Raw genomic sequence first — 9275 nt, forward strand, 5'->3', positions numbered from 1 at the left:
TGTTTCTACGTGACGGAAGCCAAAGAGACCACTGCCACAACCGAGAAGTGGTGGCTGCCATCGAGAACCGCCATTTTCCACCGTCGGCCGCCACTAGGTTTCTATGTATATGTGTGTGTATTAGTGTGGGGGGGTGTTTGTGTGTGATTATTTGGGGTTTAAGCATTGTACCATGTAACTAAAAGAAGAGTAATGAAAAGAAATTGGAAACCACCACCTTAGGGTGGTGGCTGCCGCCTCCTACCGCCACCAGCCGCCGTGTCGGGTGGCGGTGTGCTTGTCTTGTGAATTGACTCAATTGGGGATGCTTGAAACCCTAATGGGCCTCCTTAGCCTGATGGGCCTAGTGAATCCAAATGGGCTTAGTGAAAACCCTAATGAGTCTAATGGACTCTAATTGACCCAATAAGACCCTAATAGGCTTGATGACATTCTAGTGGGCTTGATAGGCCCAATAATGCCCTAAATAACCTAAAAGTCCAACAAATTAATAAATGGGCTAGTACTTGGGTTGGAAACCATAAATAGGGTTTGGAAAACCCTAATGCAACCAAAACCCTAATTTTGGGAAATTAATCGGGACACACGGGAATTATTTAATAACTGTGGATATTAAATAATAATCACTGGCAAGATTAATCTAAGTGACAGTGGACTTAATGGATTAAGTCCTTAGAGGATTAAGTCGTTAATGGGTTAAGTAGGAAACTTAACCCAAATCATCATTTTATAGGAAACCCTAATTTCACTTGGGTTTATTATTGGGCCTTTCTAGTGGGCCTGATGATTGGGTGGTTAAATGGGCCATCCAAGATCAAGCAAATGGACTAGAATAATTAATGGGCTTTGAGGTAAGGCTTATACGAGGAATTGTGCCCAATTTGGGAAATTGTGCCATAAATGGGCCATGGTTTGGGCCTTAATGATTACATGACATTGGGCCATTGGAAGGTCAAATGTTGGACTGGACTTTTGGTTGGGCCTTATGGTAAGACCTTATAAAGGTTTGGGCCCAATTTGGAAAATTAGGCCATGTGTTGGGCTTTGATTCTTAATTGACTTTGGGCCTATGGATTGGGCCTTGGGCTTGAATAAACCAAGCTTGGGGTAATGTAGTAATTTTCTAAGTATATATTATGGTTATGTGTTGGGACCCAATTATTAATTGGGTGTTATTTTAGTATTGACAGTTCGGGAACCTGTCATCCAGCAGTTAGGGTTGAGTCTGTAAGACTACAGTAGTGTGGGATTGTGTCTACGGGACTTCAGCAGTGTCAGGTGAGTTACCTTCCAATAGGCGTGGTTCTAAGGCCACAATGTCGGCCCACCAACAGGGGTAGTTTGTAGATAATTGTCTTTGTGATAATTATCTTGGAATGTTTATGTGCTATTCTCATGAGATATGCTTATGTGATATGCTTATGAGATATGCTTATGTGATATGCTCATGAGATATGCTTATGTGATATGCTTATGAGATATGTTTATGTGATATGCTTATGTGATATTATATGCGCGTTAGTGGTAGTAGCAGGGAATAGTTTTTCCCTGACTTGGTTGTTAGGACCGAAGGGTGGGTCAGTACCCCAGATATGGCTAAGTATGATTATATCCTGTCATTGTATGATAGTGGTAGGGGTGAAATAGTCCGCAGTTACCGGCTGAAAGATACCGATGGCGGATATCGGTTGAAAGATACTGATGGCAGTTACCGGTTGAAAGATACTGATAGCAGTTACCGGTTGAAAGATACCGAGGGGGTATACAGAACCCATGCAACGCTTATCTGTGTGTTTATGATATGTTAGTATGTAATCAACATGTCTATGATGTTAGTAGGTGATCAGTATTTTTATGATATATTATTATGTGATAGTGGTAGGGGTGAAACAGTCCCCGGATACCGGTAAAAAGATACCAATGGTATTATGTGGTATGTGGTATGATGGGGGAACTCACTAAGCTTCGTGCTTACGGTTTACAATTTTGGTTTCAGGTGCTTTGTTTTCAAAGGAAAGGAGTCGGCTTGATCGCAGCGCATCACACTATGATTTCTGCACATAAGATCCTTGGGGTTACACTCTGACATGGTTTTATGTTATTATGTTTTATTATTGACACTCTGGTTTTGACAAGAGACATTATTATTGATGGTTTTATTACATATGGTTTTATATTAACTAATTTAAAAATGAAATTTTTGGTCTTGAATTTTGGGATGTAACAAGTTGGTATCAGAGCCTTAGTTTGAGAGATTCGGGCACATTCTCAGGTGTGTCTGAACTCAAACTAAGGGCTTGGTATGAAAATCTTCAAAATTAAAACCATTTTTATAAAAAGAAGTTTGAATAGAGAACAAAACTTTGATAAGAACAAAGTGTGTGATGTGTGCAATCTGCCGAGCTCAAGTAAGTTTTCCCCAAGATGCCCATACATGTTATGTTATGTTATGATATGATATGATGATGAGAACTGCATGCTAGATTAGGGCTAAGGATCTAGCAAGATGCCTTATATTCCTGCTGTATGTCCTTGTTGAGCTACATGATAGTAATGATCAGTTAGTGATAAGATAGCCTGTTTAGGTTATGCCTGACTGTGTGACCCATAGAATCGCATCCTAGTATAGATCCCTGGCAATAGGATAGACTGATCTGATTGGAATATGTTTGTTAGATTTTCCATTGTTTGAATGCTGCTTACTTTGTGCTTTGAGGGACTCTTAGTAATGTGAGCTAGCTACTAAGTCAATATGCTAAGTCGCTAGTGGCTATATTCATGAGGTAGCAAGTTGACATTAGTGGGAAGTCCGTTAGCGGCTGAGGACTAGGTGAGTACGGGAACCTAGGAAAGCCTAGGAAGTGCTTTAGTGGGTTTGGTTGCGCTGTTAGCGAGCATTCAAGGTACCAGTTTGAGGAAGTGACTTGGAGGATTAAGGAGGATTACTTAGGAAAGTATGGATAGATGTGGAAGAGAGTATTGGGCCTGTACTACTGAAAGCACAGGATCCATACTCGAATCGGCGAGAGTCTTGGAGAATCTGAGAAGCTTCGGGAAGAAGTTTGTGAGCCGGTTTGGGGACAGAGGATGTTCCAGTTGTTACAGCTTAGCCATTGGCAAGCGAGCTAGTGAGCGTGACAGGGTGTCAAGCCCTGAATGTCACAACCGGCAAAATTAGGTCAAGATGTGAATTCCTAAAACAATATAATCTCCTTGTATAAGCACAAAACTCGATCCAATAAGCCCTCAACTTAGTTCTTTTGGTCCATAAGACATTCTTATTGGGCCTTTTGGGCCGAAAACATATACTAGGACCTTAGTTGGGCCGATAATTATTATTTTTGGGCCCTTTGAACCAAAAACCCTTTCCTAAGCTTTAATGAGCCAAGAATCCTTCATAGAATTATAAGTGGACCGAAAAACCATTTGTTTTACTCTTTTGGGCCAAAGATCCCTATTGGGCCGGTTAGCCCATTTAAAAAAGAATAAAAAAAAAAAGAAAATATAAATTAATCTATGCTTGCCACCTCAACTTTATCCTCCATGCACCATCCTATCAACCCCTCCATAAGTCAACCCCTTTCTTCCCCTCCCTTCTCCATTCTCGACCACAAACCCACCACCACTCCAACACATTTCAAACATTTTCCTCTCTAAATCTCAAGAACATCCTCCATCATTCTTCAAAAATTTCGAGTTCATCATCATCAAAATCGGGTTCTAGACTTATTGGTAAGTCTACTTTCATCTTTAGAGGTTCTATTTCAAGTCTATGCAAAGATCTTCCCTCTTACAACTTCATTTTCGTTATTATGATCTTAGAACACCAAAACAACACAAATCTCATCAAGAACTCAAGTTAGGTTCAAAGTTTCATCTTCTTCTTCTACATCTCAAAAACCCTCAAGGTGAGCTTCATACCCCCTTGTTTTCGGTTTTAAAATGTTTTGGGGGAGGATACAGGTGCTTTTGTGTTAGATCTATGTACTATGTGTGGACTTCATTTTAAGCTTAAAAAATGTCTTAATATGTTAAGAATTGGCTGGATTATATAGCTCTAAACAGGGGCTGTGCGGTTTTTTACTTTTTGTTTCACTATTTTATAAATCTTTTTACTCGATTTTGAACATACATAACATCCGCATTTGCATATGCATATCCATATACTTATATGCTTATTCATATGTATATGCATATACTTTTTCTTATGCATATCCATCTACTTATTCTTATGTTTATGCATATACTTATATGTATATGCTTATAATTATGTATATGCATATTCTTATTCATATGCATATATTGTATACTTACTCTGATGTATATGCATGTACATAAGCATACTCATATGTATTTAATTGCCTTATGCATCTACTTATTCTTATATATATATATATATATATATATATATATATATATATATATATATATATATATATATATATATACTTATTCTTATGCATTTCCATATATATATATCTATATATATATATATATATATATATATATATATTTATTCATATGCATATGCATATACTATTGAATATGTAGATATCATGTATTTATTCTTATGTATATTCATATACATAATAATCATATGTGTTCAATTTCCTTATGCACATACTTATTCTTATGCATATTATATACTTATTATTATGCATATACCTATTCTTATATATATCTTATTCATATACTTATTATTATACGTATACTTACTATTATGCGCATGCATATGCATATGTATATACTTATTCATACGCATATGCGTATACTTATGAATATGCATATAATTATTCATTTGGATATGCCTATACTTATGAATATCCATATGTCATATTCTAATTCTTATGCATATATATATATATATATATATATATATATATATATATATATATATATATATATATATATTCATATGTGTTTAATTGTCTAGTGCATATAATTATTCTTATGCACATGCATATCTATATACTTATACAAAGTTTATTTGAAAAAAAAAAACAAAAGCAGAGCTTGATATATTTAATTGTAGTTAGGATAGATTCTAATGGATCCAACTTCTGCATTGGTGGGTATTCAACCACCAGTTTGGAAAAATTGTGAATTTCGTAACTAAATTCTCACAAGTAAATCTCCATAAACATGCACTCGTACTCGCTAGTTTGAGTTATTTGTTCTGATTCGTTTTGAAAGGTGATAAGACATTCTCTCTCTTCCTTATTTTGAGATAATTTTTTGTTTATATATTGTATTTTGAAGAATTTGCTTGATATGATAACGATTTTACTCATCTTTGTAAAGATCACAGTCGGTAAGGAACTGAATTTACATGAAAGTTCCTTAAAGAACAATTTTATTGCATGTCAACTGTTTGTTAAAATGCTCAAGTTACTTTTTTAATCTGAACCAGCTATTGCTGACACATTGTTATAACTAATTAAGAAGTTTCTTAATTTCAAATGCATAACACACATAAGTGAACAAAAAACTTATAAAAAAATTCATGTAAACATGCATTGAATAGATGCATATGTCTTTATAGTTTTTGATTCAGCATTATATAAACTTTTTACTCAATTTTGAACATACATAACTTCCTCATATGACATCAGAATAAGGTCATTTTTTTCTAGATTGTAGGACTATGTGTGGGCTTCATTTTAAGCTTAAAAAGTGTCTTAATATGTTAAGAATTGACTTGATTATATAGCTCTAAATAGGGGTTGTTCGGTTTTTTAATTTTTGTTTCAGCATTTTATAAATTTTTTTACTTAGTTTTAAAAATATACATAACTTCCTCATATGACCGGAACAAGGTCATTTTTTTCTAGATTGTAGTTATTTGTGTGTGCTTCATTTTAAGCTCAAAAAACATCTGAATCGGTTAAGAATTCACAGACTTATAAAGCTCTAAATAGGGTAGTTGAGTTTTTTGGGTTTCGTTTCAACATTTTATAAATTTTTTACTCAACTATAACGTACATAACTTCCTCATATGACCTTAGAAGAATATCATATTTTATAGATTGTACTACTCTGTTTGGGCTTCATGTTAAGCTAAAAAAAATTCTAGACTGTAGTACTCTGTGTGGGGTTTTCTGGAATTCGTTTCAGCATTTTATAAATTTTTTACTCAACTTTAAACATACATAACTTCCTCATATGGCCATAGAACAAGTTCATTTTTTGTCTAGAATGTAGTGCTATGTGTGGGCTTCATTTTAAGCTTAAAAAATGTCTTAATATGTTAAAAATTGACTGGATTATACAGCTCTAAACCAGGGCTGATCGGTTTTTTACTTTTTGTTTCAGCATTTTATAAATTTTTTTACTCAACTTTAAACATACATAACTTCCTCATATGATCTCGTAACAAGGTCATTTTTTTTTATTGTAGTACTATATGTGGACTTCATTTTAAGCTTAAAAAACAGTTTAATCGGTTAATAATGCACAGACTTATAAAGCTATAAACAGGGGTTGTTGAGTTTTTTGGTATTCATTTCAACATTTTATAAACTTTTTACTCAACTTTAAACATACATAACTTCCTCATATGACCTCAAAACAATGTCATTTTTTTCTAGATTGTAGTACTCTGTGTGGGCTTCATTTTAAACTCAAAAAACATCTTATTCTATTTAGAATTCACATAATTATAAAGCTCTAAACAGAGACAGTTGGGTTTTTTTACAAGATTTAGCAAATGTATTAAATGTTATGAATAAATTATTCAAGGGCTTATATGCTTATTCATATGTATATGCGTATATTTGTTCTTATGCATATGCATATACTTATTCATATGTTTATGCTTATACTTATAAATATGTATATGCTTGTTATTATGTATATGCATACGCTTATTCATATGCATATGAATATGCATATGTCATATAATTATTCTTACGCATATGCATATCCACATGCATATACATAAGCATACTCATATGTATTTCATTTCCTTATGCATCTACTTATTCTTATACATATGCATATACTAATTCATATGTATATACTTATTCTTATGCATGTCCATATGCATATATTTAATCATATGCATATGTATATACTATTGAATATTAATATATCATATATTTATTCTTATGTATATTCATATACATAATAATCATATGTATTTAATTTGCTTATGCATATACTAATTCTTATGCATATACATATACTTATTATTATGCATATGTATATACTTATTCATATACTTATGAATATGCATATATTTATTCATTTGCATACACATATACTTATCAATATACATATGTTATATTCTAATTCTTATGCATATGCATATACATTATAATCATATGTATTTAATTGCCTTATACGTATAATTATTCTTATGTATGTGCATATGCATATGCATATGTATATACTTATACATATGCATATGTATATATTTATTCTTGTGTATATGTATATGTTTACTCTTATGCATATAAAGATATTAAACAAGTTTTTTTAAAAATATGCATGTGCATATACATATGTTTTTTAAAAACATGCGTATACACAAAAAAAATAGGAATATGCATTTAAAATGCATTTTTTTTAAAAAAATCTTTTTTAAACATTTATTTCAAAATATAAGAAATGTTTAAAAAATTAAAAAAAATCATTTAACTGAAAAATAAACCATATATTTTGAAATTAAGATTTGAAAAAAGAAATTTTCAAAAAAATGCATTTCTAAAGCATATTCATATTTTTTGCATATATACTTTTTTTTAAAATGCATATGTAAATACATATAATTTTTTTTTTTGGAATACTCATAGCTATATGTATTTTTACATGCACATATGAAATTTGGTAACTAAATTCATTGTAGATAAAAAGCTTGTTGGTTCTCTCTCGGTTTAGTTCTCTGTTGATCTTCTCTCTCTCTCTCTCTCTATATATATATATATATATATATATATATATATATATATATATATATATATATATATATACATATATATATATATATATATATATATATTCAAGAAATAATAAAACCATCCAATTTGATGTATTTTATGTTTTTAATCTTCGAAAAAAACAAAGTTGGAACATCCGGATTCCCAGGTATATTATATTATTCATTATTTTGAGTTTTGGGAGGAACTCTGCGAGTTGATGCTTAGACTTGCCGAGTAGGATCGCGGGTTCTTATCCGGATTGGTGACCGGACTCGACGAGTCGACTCGTGGACTCGGCGACTCCATGCTGTTTAGTGAAACCCTAATTTCCCGGGTTTGGGACCTATTTAAAGGCTCTTATAGCCTTCAGTTGCAGCTACCAGACCCTTTAGTGAAACCTTAAGAGAGCTAGAGCGTTTGTGAGGAAGGACAGGCCATTTTTGATCCTTGTGTTGTTGTTCTTGCAAGAAGGAGGTGACCAAGGCAAGAGGAAACTGAAGAGGGTGGTATTCTGAAGATTTCAGAGCCAAGGACTTCATATTTGAGGTATAAAATCGATCCTTCTTCAGTTTTGGTGTCAACCTTTGGAGTTAGGGTTTTCTAGACCCTTTAGAGGCATGATTTGGTGAGCATTTAGTCCCTTCTCGTATTAAGGCTTTGGATATGGATCCAAAGAGGTCAAGAGACCTTAACCCTTTGGATCTTTATGATTGATATTGGGAGACATGAGCTTAGGGTGTCATATTTGAGGTTATTTCTTCAAATAGAGTCTTTTGGCCTTTGCATGGGCATCAAGTTTTGAACTTTACGTGATTATCATGCTCGGGAAGGTCAGATCTAGGGATTAGAGGAACAGATCTGACCTCAGGAGGTCTTTTGAGTTTTAGCATGGCATGAACTCGCCGAGTCCAGGAACTGACTCGACGAGTAGGAGTAGGTTTCCCCGAGGATCACATAGTTGATGACTCGCTGAGTTAGGGAAATGACTCGATGAGTCAGAGGGGATTTAGAGGACTTGAGTTCACGATTGAACTCGCCGAGTCAAGAGCCGAACTCGACGAGTTGGGACGGGTTGTCCCGCGATTCACGATCAGTGATGATTTGAAGAGTGAAGGGTTAACTTAGAGAGTCAAGTAAGTGACAGGAGTATGAATGACACGTATTGACTCGCCAAGTCACATTTGTGCACTCGACGAGTCTGGTCAAAGTTTGACTATTGACTTTTGTTAACTTTTAGGGTTTGGTCAACAATTAGACTTGTGGACCGTTTGAAGGGTAAAATGGTCTTTTAGCCTTCTTAGAGGACATTTGAGAGTCTAGTCTAGCCTGGAGAGCCATTTTTGATTGAGATAATTG

Source organism: Lactuca sativa, chromosome 5, assembly GCF_002870075.4.
Source record: "Lactuca sativa cultivar Salinas chromosome 5, Lsat_Salinas_v11, whole genome shotgun sequence".
Taxonomy (NCBI): Eukaryota; Viridiplantae; Streptophyta; class Magnoliopsida; order Asterales; family Asteraceae; genus Lactuca; species Lactuca sativa.